At 43.6% G+C, this 13,475-nt stretch overlaps 1 protein-coding gene across 17 annotated transcripts in view; it reads right to left on the bottom strand.

The window, feature by feature from the left end:
* The window catches only part of UBE3A (ubiquitin protein ligase E3A), a 54,349-nt gene extending 42,451 nt beyond the window's left edge, over positions 1-11,898 (bottom strand). For 5 of the 17 annotated variants that reach the window (XM_030472402.1, XM_030472432.1, XM_030472471.1 and 2 more), the window contains exons 1-2: positions 7,435-10,477; positions 1,669-1,736 (exon numbers count right to left, since the gene is read on the bottom strand). The gene's annotated coding sequence lies outside the window, so the exon portion shown is untranslated. Of the gene's footprint in view, positions 1-1,668; positions 1,737-7,434; positions 10,478-11,347; positions 11,676-11,771 lie in introns of those variants that run through there. The other 12 variants (XM_030472362.1, XM_030472422.1, XM_030472385.1 and 9 more) reach the window with 7 other exon arrangements.
* Positions 11,899-13,475: the final 1,577 nt, after the last annotated feature.

Raw genomic sequence — 13,475 nt, 5'->3', positions numbered from 1 at the left:
ACTCAAGTTGTGGGGGATTAGAGGGGAATTCTTTATCAATTTATGAAGTGCATACCAGTACTCAGGCTATGCATACATACAGTGGCAAACAGTTAAACATTCAGAAAAAAGCAGCCAGTAGAAAGAATGGCAATAAAGAAATAATGGTTTAGGTTTGAAGAAGAGCCATCATACACACAACTGGCATTGAACCGGAGAGCTAGAAGCAGGTGGGTGGTCCCAGTGGTGCTGTGGGTGCAAAAAATGAATATATGCTACCTGCCAGATGCCTGCTACAGTAAAGGACCAATTTATAGAATTCTCTCAGGAACATCTGGACTGTGATAATGTAACACTATAGCTTTTAAAGTCATTTACAATCTTTAATTAGCACACACTATATTTAAAGTTACAGCTTAGAATTAATCCTGTCTATAGCTTCCTATGAAACAGAACTTAAAAGATAGACATCAAACAATCCTTCTGCAAGGTTGAGATTTCAAAACTTTAACTATTTTCCTGGCTTAAATATCCTCAGAACAAAAACTCAGACATAAACCCCTGGTGCCTAAAACTCTTATCAGCAGTTAGTGATTTCTTCCCACATTTTAAGTGGTTAAAAAAAAAGTACACATGTAGCTTAGAAGCAGTTAATTTTATATTACATATAATTTTTATGCGCATTAACAGACCTATTTAACATGGTAAAAAAATAAACAGTAATTGCTTTTCTGAATGCAGCAATGCAAAAAGCTTCCAAAATTCTCTAAGTACGAAGCTGTAGAACTACAGAACTTTAAACCCTACAAAATGGTGCAGTCATTCCGTACTACCAGGTACCTCCACAGGACTATACCAGAATAAAGTTAGAAAATGAAAATTAAAATAACTACAAGTTAAGATTCCAACCTTGCTGTAATACATGTATATATTTTTTAAGCTGGCTAGACATTTAAAAGCATAAACAAAAAAATGCCATGTGCTATGGGCTCATGTTAACACTACTAATGAAGGCTACATTTCTGTATTTCATAGAATCACAGAATGGTTTGGGTTGGAAGGGACCTTAAAGATCATCCAGTTCCAACCCTGCTGCCATGGGCAGGGACACCTTCCACTAGACCAGGTTGCTCAAAGTCCTGTCCAACCCAGCCTTGAACACTGCCAGGGATCGGGCAGCCACAGCTTCTCTAGGCAATGTTATTTCCTAACATTCCAATTTAACTTACACTGATGTTTACTTCAGTTTTCTAGTAGTTATGAACTTATTTTTCAAGCCATACCTAAAACCTGTGCAAGTCTCACTATAAATGTGCTCAGCAGGCAGAAAAAAACCCCCAAACAAACCAACCCCAAAACTTTCAGAAACAGCACCAATTCTTATCCAATCCATGGAGAAATATATAGATGGTAGCAGTGCAATGCTGAGCTTTTAAAACAAATTAAAAGGGAAATAATTAAAGTTGCATCTTCAGTATTCTCCAAGGGGAAATAAATAAAAAAAAAAGTTTTCTAGCACTATGTCTAACTAGTAAACATCACAGCCAAAAAAATATGGGAGAAATGAATGTGTGTTTCCTCCTGACTTTCTTTTCAACTTCTCGGTTTTTTAATCATGGAACAAAAGTATAATTATTTCATATTATAATTATCAGCATATACACAATATAAGTGAAAACATAAACATACCATATCTTTCCAGAGCTGCAGAAACTTGTTCTTTCAAATTCTAAAATGGACTTCTACAGTTCTTGTACCTACGATGCAAAACATTACATTTCAGTTTTCACACTGTGCTCAGTACAAGTTCAATACAACTTCAAAATGATACATTCAATCAGTCACAAGTTACAACTAAAGGAAACATAGTATCACCGAATATCTCCAGTTGCAAGAGACCGGTAAAGAGAAGAGTCCAACGCCCTGTTCTCACAGGACTACCTAAAACTAAATCATGACTTCCCAAGCTAAATCATACTTCCCACAAAACCCACAACAGAAAATATTTAGTATGTTCGGGCAACTACAAAAGCAGAAAGTCCGTACACACAATCTTTCCTCCACAGTGATGCAGTAGTTTTACAATTCCATTCACCCAGCTCATTATAAATATCCATTTCCTTCTGGAAGATTCTGGCAAGGTCTTCTCTCCCCCCCCCTCTTTTTTTTGTGGTTGGGTGTGCTTTTTGTTTGTGAGGGTTTTTGTGCATGTGTGTTTGGGGTTGGTTGGTTTGTTTGTTTTGTTTGTTTGGTGTTTGTTTTGTTTGGGTTTTGTTTGGTGTGGGGGTTTTTTTTTTTTTTGTTTGTTTGGTTTTTTTTGTTTTTTGTTCTTTTAATGGTAATTATAATAAGAAAAACACACACCCAACATTCAAAGACGTCACAGATAGAACCACATCTTTGTCCTGGCTGCACAAAACTGCTAGAGTTTGATAAACTTCTCTATAAATTGTTCATTTTCAGGGAAGCCATAACTAACACCATGACTAAAACATACTTCAAACATTTTCAGCAAACACCTAAAGCACAATCAATTTCAGGGAGAAAAAGTGACAGAAACAAGCACATAAAGAAGTCTAGTAATAACTTTCAAAAAACTTACTCATTTAGCACAGAGTAACACATTTTCAAGTACCATAAAGATTTAATAATTTCTTGGTTCTAAAACTCTATTTAGAACAATCAAATCCAATGCTGCTGATTTAGGCTGATCTCCAATACAGATCAGAGTTCCCATGAAGGAAACACTGATCTGGTTACCTTAGGAGTACATGCAGGTTTGTCTTTAAAGATGTCACACCACAGAGAACCCATCCAGCACACCAAAGGCCCAGTTCTTTATCAGGGATGTGAAATGGGGAGATCCTGGACTGAAACAGTCGTGCCACTAAAGCACTCTCTACAGCACTAACAGTTTGTCCGCAATTTTTTGTATTTAAAGAAAAAAGTTAAACAGGGCACCCTACCTGTTTCATGAAACAAGACTGCTATTTCAACAAGCAATTAGGATAATTATGTGGATTTATGCACAATTAGGATTAATGAGTTAATGTTATGCAACTACATCAATAAAACTTTACTACCATTCAGAAGAAAAAAAAAATTATTATTTGAACAATACAAGACAGGAATTGATAATTTTCCTGTTTGGAGGTGGCACTTCTACTCCATACCAACAGAAATCTAGGGTATCTATTTTACATTCTATTAAAGAATAATTCTTCATATTCTTCATATCTATCTTATATTCTATTAAAGAATTATATAAAAGTCTTCCTTCACAGTGATGCCATTAGGCAAACTCAGAAGTATTCCAACAAATGTGACCAGTATTTTCACACCTTGTATCACAAGACTTCCAGCTCAAACACCAATGCATATAATTGTTCATGTATACAAATAAAGCAGTATCATCTATATAAAATTCACTCAAGTCTCCGTTAAGGTACAAAAGCACCAATTATCAGTATGCACAGAGTACGAGCAGAGCATAAAGTATAGCATGAGAAGGTATCAAAATTACATATCTATCAAGGATCTTATGATTATTACCCAGCAATGGGAGAAAAGACAACAAAGGTTCCCAACACAATGGAAGCTACGTAGTTTAAGACAGTACAATTTACAGAAGAAACAAGACCACAGTGAAGGTGATGGAGACACAGGATTTGCTTAGTAACATGTAGCTAGCAGCTGACGAGCAATTCCAGCAACACAAACCCGCAGCTCCTGGACTTCTAGTCCTCTTTCTTCAATCTCCCTCCACCAGCTACCACCAGAGCAGAGCAGGAGTTCAGCAGTCTACTAAAAAAAATACTCTCAAAGGCTACATGACCAACATCAAAACGAAATATGGAATCTGTAATGCTTGTCTAAAAGGAATGAAAATTTCATGAAGTCAGATGTGCTTCAACATTCACCTTTAGTACTCTTATTAATTGCATTAAGCTACCACATCTGCCTAAAAAAATGCAAATGGCAAACGTGACTAAAAGCATGGCTAACACTATTGCTTCCTTCCACTCAACACAAAGAAATCTTGATGTGTCGCATGACCAGAGCCAAAACAGCTGCTTGTTTACAACTGTCATACACTTTCAATAAGAGGAGACTTCCAGGCACACTGAATATTAACAAAGATGCTAAGCTACTGAATTAACCAAACTATAATCTATAGAACTGCAAAATACTTCAGAAATTAATTCTAAATTACAAAAAATACTTTGCAACTTTCATGTCTGGCTTGATGAAAGACATCATGAAATCACCTCTATCTGGTCCTTAAACAACATTTTCCACTTTTTTTTGCAGTAACTGTCACAAGACAGGAGCAAAATAAAAAATTCTGAGCGCTACCCTTAAGAAAAGGGTAGGTATTTTATGTAGCATTATGTATTTGAAATTGTGTTAGAGAATCCTGAAGTTTAACTAATAATAACTTTCTTCCATGACTGACATTCTTAACATAATGTTAGCCAAACAAAAAACCACCAAGTATCCACAAACATCCTTCTTTCAGTAAGATATTTAGGTCACAGGAGCCACACAAATGGAGTATTTATCATCACCTTACAATGTGAAGGGCTCAACCTTTACAACCAAGAAATACCAGTATTTCACAAAAGTGATACATTCCCTCAGGAGCTCCCGTGTCCTTGAACTCCGATGGCACTTGCAGGTTGTGTGGACTGTAAGCATGTATTTCCGTGGTCCCAAATAGGTAAGTTTTGCTACAACAGCTGAAACACATCTAGGTGCTGCCACTGCAGCCTATGTATGCTAATATACCTTGGACTTCCTAAAAATAAAATAGGGTATATACACGTATTAAACCACAGCATTCATCACCCAGATTTTGCACAGGAGATTTCACTATGAAATGAAAAGTAATCATTATCTGAATATGGCTATACAAATAAGAAAGATGAAAACATCTTATCGAAAATAGAAATTCTGACGTAGTGATAGACCTCTTCAATATTATCTAGCTTTGTAAAAGTTTTCGATACCTCTTAAGAAAATGAAAAATACCATACTGTAAAATCAAAATATTTTAAGCATTAATCAGCTCCACCACATGACTAACCATGCGCAAAAGAAAAACTTGTCTACAACTATGGTAGCATTTTCTGAAGTATTTTGACCTGCAGCCCATTTTAGAAGTTCAGCTCCTTTAAGAGCCACTCCACCACCCCCTAACACCCCAAGCCTGCTGAACTGCAGCTGCTCCAACCTGGGTCCCACAAAGCATACCAGAGCAGGAGTACACAAGCAGTGCCAGAGCCCAGCTGCCTGGACAAGTCTGGCATCTCTCAGCACCATGCAAGCTTGGCAACATGTTACAGACAAGTCTTGTGCCTCCCCTGCACACAGCTCCTAAAGAAATGGAAGAGGGGTATTCATTCGTCATTCTAATCTCATTTCACCAATTTCTTTGGTGTAATGATTATCAAGGAAGTATCAACAAGTCCAAAAAAGGGTCCATCAAAGGGAGCAGAAGTGTGATCTCCTCTATGAAAGAGAAATGAGTAACTAGCTTCATCCCTAGAACTCTAGCTTGGTCAAGACAGGAGTCCTGCTGCAGTCCTCACAGGACAGCAGAACAAAAAGAAAATCATGTGGACTAATTGCAGCTATGCAACACCACCAAACCCAAATACAGGTTCCATGATTTTATGCTTGTGATCCCCCCACTGGTTGAGGCAAGGCCCATCAAACCCTGAAGTGGGTTTCAAACTGCCTTATAGGTTTTGATACTTATGTCTTTACCTATCTTTTGATACTATGTCTGATGTAGGTACTTAGGTCACAGTTTTGAAATTATGTCACACCAGGATTGAACATGAAGGCACATGGAAGACAGGGAGGTGATTCAAGACAACCAGCATGTGTTTCAACATGTCATTGGTTGGATGGCTTCATCCAGATGTAGTGGTCAACAGCTCAATGTCCAGATGGAAATCAGTGATGAGTGGTGTTCCTTAGGAGTCTGTATTGGGTCCAGTACTGTTTAATATGGACAGTTTGAGTGCACCCTCTGCAAGTTTGCAGCTGACACACCTGAGGGTTGGGATGCCATCCAGAAAGACTTGGACAAGCTTGAGAAGTGGGCCCACACAAACCTCATGAGGTTCAACAAAGCCTAGTGTCAATAACCTGCACCTGGGTCAGGGCAATACCTGGTATCGATACAGGCTGCATGATGAAAGGATTGAGAGTATCCCTGAGGAGAAGGACTTGGGGGTACAGGTGGATAAGAAAAACTGAACATGAGCTGACAGTGCACACTCGCAACCCAGAACGCTAACTGTATCCTAGGCTGTATTAAAAGAAACGTAACCAGCTGGTTGAGGGAGGTGATCCTGCCCCTCTACTTTGCACTGGTGAGTCCCTACCTGGACTACTGCCTCCAACTCTTGGGTCCTCAGGCAGGAAAGACATGAATCTGTTGCAACAGGTCCAGAGGAGGGCCACAGAAATGATTAAAAGGCAGGAGCACCTCTCCTATGAGGAAAGGCTGAGGAAACTGAGGTTGCCCAGCCTGGAAAAGGTGCCAGGGAGACCTTAGGGACCTTACTGCAGCCTTCCAGTACTTAAGGGGGCTTATAAGAAAGACAGAGACAAACTTAGGCCTGTTGTGATAAGACAAGGGGTAATGGTTCTAAAATAAAAGAGGGTAGACTTAAACTAGATATAAGAAAGAAATTCTAACAATGAGGGTGGTGAAACACTGGAAGAGGCTGCCCAGAGAGGTGGTAGATACCCCACTATTGGAAAAATTCAAGGTCAGGCTGGATGGGATTCTGAGCAACCAGATCTGGTTGAAGATGTCCCTGCTCATTGCAGAGGGGTTGCCCAAGGAAGTTGTGAGTGCTCCATCCCTGGCGGTGTTGAAGGCCAGGTTGGACAGAGCCTTGGGCGACATGGTTTAGTGCGAGGTGTCCCTGCCCATGGCAGGGGGGTTGGAACTAGATGATCTTAAGGTCCTTTCCAGCCCTAACTATTCTATGATTCTATGATGAGATGACCTTTAAAGGTCCCTTTCAACCAAAACTATTCTAGGATCCCATGAAAAAGTTATACCCTCCACACCGAGCAGCCAGATGGCACATCAGTTCAAGTTTGTGCTAAACCATCACTGCTGTAACTGACCTCTGAGACAGTCCCACTGTTGGAATACCACACAAGATAAGCGTGATTCTCAGAGGTAAAGTATGTCAACACAGAGCATGTTTTTAAAGGTATGTGGAAGGATACAAACAGTAATGCTTTTCGATGACAAGTCTTGAACAGCCACATGCTGCTAATATCCTTTTCAAGCCACCACATGACAGAAAAAAAACCCAAAAAAACCTCCAAACCTCTGCTTCACTAACTAGAAGTTTCTCTTAAAACACATATACCTGTTCTAAGGAAATGCTAGTTGCTTCAAAAGAAGCAGGTCACCCCTCTTACCTAAGACAGTGAAGTGAGAGTCAGGGTCCAGAGGGAAGCCACCCATTTAGTTCACTCAGCTGAACAACTGCAGCTTCTCCTAATTCTTCAACACTCTGTAAAACACGGGTAAAAAACCATGCAGGATGGTAATGGAAAGAGTAAAAGACTGACTTCCACCCTCTTCCTCCATTCAGCAGTTTTCATAATACAGGGAAGCAGGCTCTACCTATTAAAAGTAAGAATTAGTTAATGCTTCCTTTCAGATTAATTCATGAGTATTTGTGAGACAGAACACCATGGTAATACTTAATTTATAATATAATTTTGCAACAAGTTAGTTATTTTGTTAATAAGTTCTGTCAACTCCCAGCCACAAGAAGGTGGAATTATTCAAAAATAGCAATTAGAAGTGCTATTTGGTCACGTATTGTATTGCCAGCCACGAATCCTGGCTCTCAACACTATTTGATTTTATCTTTTTTTTTTTTTCTTCTTTTTTCCATTTTTTTTTTTTTTTTTTTTTTTTTTTAATATTTCTCCTAAGAGGTTATTTTCCTGAAGAAACATCTTACCAGCTGGTATAGCTTCTGAAGCGTTGCTTCATTACAAAACGTTACCTTTACACTGTATTTGCTGACTTTCTGCCAACCAACCAGATACGTTACATACATTATTGTTCATATGAACCTGTTTTTTTCCAAACTTTTATTCACGGGCAATACAGCCTTATGAGGCTATCAGGCACTGTCTGTAAATACGAGAAGTTAATGCAGTAAATGTTAAGATCAAAAATACTAAGGTGACAAAAAGTCACTTCAAACACGTGGTTTGCTCATTGCTGTTGTCTCTGGGAACCAAACATTTAGCAAAGCTTACAGCACTCTCCTGGGAGTAGGGGAGAAAATGATTTTTTTTTTTTTTAGTAAACATCATATTATAAATTATTTGTTACAGACCCTGACAGCAAATGTATTACCCCTCTTCCATGTACAAATCAGAATTTGATTAATGACAGAAAACCTTTCAACACTGCTTCTCTGTAAAACTCATAGCTACCTTAAATATACTGGATACTTCACAAAAAGTGTAAAACATCTCCTTTGTTTAAAAATCAATATCAATTCATTAACTAAAGTGAAGCAAAGACCTGGCCCACAGTACCAAAGACTGATGCTGAAAATGAGATATATGCCTACATATTTTAGGAATTCTCTCCCCTTGTCCCTCAATTGCATGTTCTATTTTTAAGAATTAGTGGCTTTTATCTTTCAGTGTATGAATACACTGCTGTGGTGAGGGAGAAAGACATTTCCCGCATTTTAAAAAAAGATTAGTTCTCTCTGGACATTCACTAAATAAACTGAAACCAAAAGCAGCAGAGGGGGAAAAAAAAAATAAATCTTTACTGCATAGCAAAAACTAAGGTGATGCATATTTGATGCATAGTTATAAAAATGTAAACACTATATTCATTCCACATTGAATGCCATATCATGTACTACACTAATTATTGTTTATACAAAACGTTACAAGCTTAAAAAGCACATACTCATAATGAAATAAGCATGATTTCATACTGGGGTACATGTGTCATTTCATAATTCTGAAAAAGGCTTTCTCCTACAAAACGTGAAGTTAAGAGAAAAGAAAAAGAAGCTGTTTTATTTTCTCAAGTCAATTTGAACAGGGACAATCTCAAGGTGCTCTAACAGGAACTCTTAACAAGCTGAGAACATCCCTCAGTGTATTTAACATACACAGTTTTAAATCCCATCCACAAAAGAATAATCATTTGCATATGTCTTTAAGCAGTGGCAGTAATTAAAAAAAGACTAAAAGCTTTGTTTGCTATTAAAAAAGGATCAAACCCACACAATGTTAAGAGTTCTGAAGAGGACCTGAACTGAAAGATCTAGGCTTTAAAACACTGCTGTGAATAAGTTAAACACCTCTGCTTTTTCAAGCCTGCCTTTCCTTCAGTCACTTTCTTTACACAGTCACACAATCATACCCCCAGAAAACCCCAAACAAATCAAACTATTTTGCCATCTAGCTTGATGCTTTTATTTATAAATTCTTGGGAGATACTCCGGATATTCCAGTGAGGAAAAACAGCAAACAACTCTGGTAAACAGAAAAAGAACTTGTTGATTCTAGTATGAAAGATACTACATTAAACAGCAAACATTTAGAGTGGAATGGAAGGTATTCATAAAAGAGAGATGAAGCATCCCATAATATTGCACAGAAATAATTTCAATTAAAGGTATTTTTCAGCCCTGTAAACCTAAGCAGTGGTCTAGATTTTCTTTCAAGGTTTGTCTATATCGAATTGACAGAACATTACTGTTATAAAGGCAAGTCATAAGCATTGCAAACTGCAACTGTTTTTAAAAGACAAATGAGTATGAGGAAACTATGGAATATCCATAGCAATTTGGTAATGCACATTTCATATTCCCAATTTAACACACTTAAAAACTCTGAGTTTCACAGTATTTTCAAACCTTCAACTGTTTCCAAGATGAAAGGGCATTGAGTATTTGGTGCTACCATTCAAACCAAGCAGTTTGTTAGAACTGTAATGCTTGTTTTCCGGCAGTGTTCATTCTTATCAAGAGGTACCTCTCACCACCTCTATTATCATCCCACCCAGTCAGAGATGTCTAACAACGCAGTTAACCTAGAGTTTAGCTTCTCTCTTAGCGGAGAATATCTAACTGGATGCTATTTGCATGAATTAGGAACTTCATCTTATGTTTTAGACCTCTCCCTTTCAAAGTAGTCAACAACAAAAACAAAAAGGTAAAATGACAATACAGTCACATACGTTTTGCTTTGTTAGGAAATCAAAGCTAAAATCAGATACAATTTCCCACTGAGGAACTTTTTGGTAGACCTACAAGAGGCACAGTAAAACTAATCTGACAAACTGATTCTCACCGAGCCTCAGGTTCGCACAGCCTCCTACTGAAGTAGGGAAGTTTCCATACAGACAGAGAGGCCATCCCTGAAGTGATGTGTAAGGCACAGGTTTTGCTCCAGAGTTATAACACAGCTTACACAGAAAAAAAAACATAAAAAAATACATCCATTAACTGGAGGAAAAAAAAAAGTAGCATAACCAGAGGTCTATACATTACAGGTTCTTGCCACTTAAAGGAGAATTGTGGAACGTGCTTTGTTTCCTCAGCAATAGTAACTTCTGAATGACCACATCACATCATCTTAGACACCTGATTAACAAATCAGCTGCGAACCATAATGCCCCGCAGAGCTCCTTTAAAAGAAATACTGCAGGTACACTTAAAAACGGAACCCGGAAAGTCCTGCAGTGACAAGTGACAGATCCCGTTTACCAGCAAAGCAGCCTGTTCACAGGTCAGCAGATCTGACTCTTCAGACTGGATAAAAGGTAACAGGAGCAAGTGAACACACCTACTTTGTTAAGCAGGCCTTGCACACTAGTTACGCACCCTCGCAGTACTTCACACACCCGCACCTCCCCGGCTGCCCCAGCTGGCCATGCCGAAGGCACCCAGGCGCCCCGTGCCCACGGCAGCGCGACGGAGCCGGGAAACTGAGGCAGGGGCAGGCTGGGTTCACCCAAGGTCGCCCAGCAAGCCCGGTCCTCCCGGGGGGCGGGCTGCAGCCCGGAGCCACCCGCCCGCCCTTCCCGCTCCTGGGGAGTGACGGGGCGGCCCCGCACCCATGTGCCTCACGGGGAGGAGGGGGATGACCACCGGGGCCACGCAGCCCTGCCGCCGGCGCCTCCCGCCCGCCATCCCCACCCCCGGTAGTGGATCTCCCAAGCGGAGGGAAACGGGCAGGGCCGCTTCCCGGCTCCCTCCCCCTAAGGGTCGGCGTGAGCCGGACGCCATCCCCCGTCCCGGCCCTCCCCCGGGCCGGGCGCTGCGCAGCGCCTACCGACCTGGGCGCCGCGGCCTGCTGCTCCCGGTCACTCCCGCCGCCACCGCCGCCCGGGCTCATGCGGGGGCCGCGCTGCGCTCGGGGCAGGGCCGCAGGCGAGGAGCCGCCGCCGCTGCCGGAGGAGCCGTCGGGGCCCCGGTGCGGAGAAGACGGGGCCGCGGCCTGGCGGGGAGGGGCGAGGCGAGCGGGCTGCCGAGCGCGGGAGGGCGGGCCGGGCCCGCGGGTGCGCCTCCTGCCGCGGACTCGCTAGCTCTCAGCGCGAGCCCCGCGCCACCATCTTGGGAGCAACGCGGATATCGGCGCGGCGCAAGCTCGGAGGACGGGCGGGGGTGGGGGTGGGGGGGGCGGGAAGGAGGACCCGCTGCGTCCCGGCGTGCAACGCGGGCGGGGGCGGGCGGACGAGGCGGCTGCGCCACGCTACCCACCGCGCGAAACCATAGAGTTGCCGGGCCGGTTTCTTCCTGTCTTTTTCACTCGCGGCTCCCGGCGGAAGGGAGCCGTGGCGGCGCCTGCGTGCCTGCGTGCGTGAGGCGGCAGCCGCCATGTTGGAAGAGGGCAACGGGGCGACGGGCTCGGGGGGCGGGGGCTCCCTCTCTATGGAGCGGCGGTCAGCGCACAGCGCAGGGGCCCTGACGCGACGGGCGGGGCGGGGCTGCGGGTGGCGCATGCGCGGTGCGCACGGCCCGGGGGCGATCCCCGGGCGGGGGCGGGAGGAGCGCGGCCGTTAACGCGGGGCCGCCGGGGGCACGCGCCTGTCAGGCGGCGCGCGCGCACGCGAACGCGCGCGCGCACACACCCCCCCCCATATATGTGCGTGTATATACATACACACACACGGATATATATGCACACACATGCATACTTATATATACATATCTATACATATATACCTATGTGTGGGGATTGACAGGCACATGCATGTACATACAGGTACATATGATAGGAAAAGGAGTAATGGGTTCAACCTAAAGCAGGGGAAGTTCAGGTCAGATATAAGGAAGAAGTTCTTCCCTGTGAGGGTGGTGAGGCGCTGGCACAGGCTGCCCAGAGAAGCTGTGGCTGCCCCATCCCTGGCAGTGTTCAAGACCAGGTTGGACGGGGCTTGGAGCAACCTGGTCTAGTGGAAAGTGTCCCTGCCCGTGGCAGGGGGTTGGAACTAAATGAGCTTTAAGGTCTCTTCTAACCCAAACCATTCTATGTTTCTGCAATTCTATATCCACGTGCATATGGACATACACACCAAGGGATGTACATGCAAATGCACACAGAGAGATGTGTGCAGAGGCGTGTATGTCTGCGTGCATGCTTATATGCTTATGTGTACATGCATGCACATGCACATGTTACAGACATGCACACTGATACACCACAGGTGCGCAGGCACGCCCGTGCGCACATGCACAAACATATGTGCCTTCACACACCCATGCCCTGTGCACCGCAGGGCTGCAGGCAGGACAGCACACAGGCTTGGAGGTGGGCAGCGGCACAGCAAGAGGACACAGCTGCTGCGGGCAAAGAGAGCAGCCGCCACCACCTCTGAGCTCTCAGCGAGGTCCCCACCGAGCCCTGCCACCACTAATCCTTGCTGCGGTGTCAGGCCCGTCCAGCGGCCCCATGGCAGCTCGCCCGGGGTGTATCAAGTTTAATCCGGGCCGGGTGCCAGGGCTGGACGGCAGGAGGGAGTGCACGAAGGGGAATGGACAATGACCTCTGGAGGGGAGCCCGCGCCGGGGCCATATTCTGCTCTTGCTGCTGCCGGCCAAGGCATGCGAGCACAGGCACGCAGCATGGCCACCCCGGCTGTGTCAGGCCCCTGCGCAGGCGATGGAGGAGAGGATGAGGACAGGCAGAGCAAGAGGCCCATGTTATTCAAACCCAAACCCCTTGGGGGCACAGAGGGCCCACTGTCTGGTGGGGCTGGGAGAGTTGGGGAGCGGTGAGGGTCGGGCGTGTGGACTAACAGTGAGCAAGAAACCCTGACCCTGCACAGCCATGCCTGAAACCTGGCTCGCTCGCTTGCCCTTGAAAACAGTTTTTCCATCGCTTCATGCGTCATTTCTTTCCTAACCCTACCTACGCTCAGGCCTATGTATTGCAAGTTTGCTTTTTGAGAGATTTTAAAAACA

This window comes from Strigops habroptila, chromosome 2 (genome assembly GCF_004027225.2).
Source record: "Strigops habroptila isolate Jane chromosome 2, bStrHab1.2.pri, whole genome shotgun sequence".
NCBI classification, from domain to species: domain Eukaryota; kingdom Metazoa; phylum Chordata; class Aves; order Psittaciformes; family Psittacidae; genus Strigops; species Strigops habroptila.
Note: the sequence above shows the minus strand (reverse complement) of the source record. Positions and strands in the feature narration are given on the sequence as shown.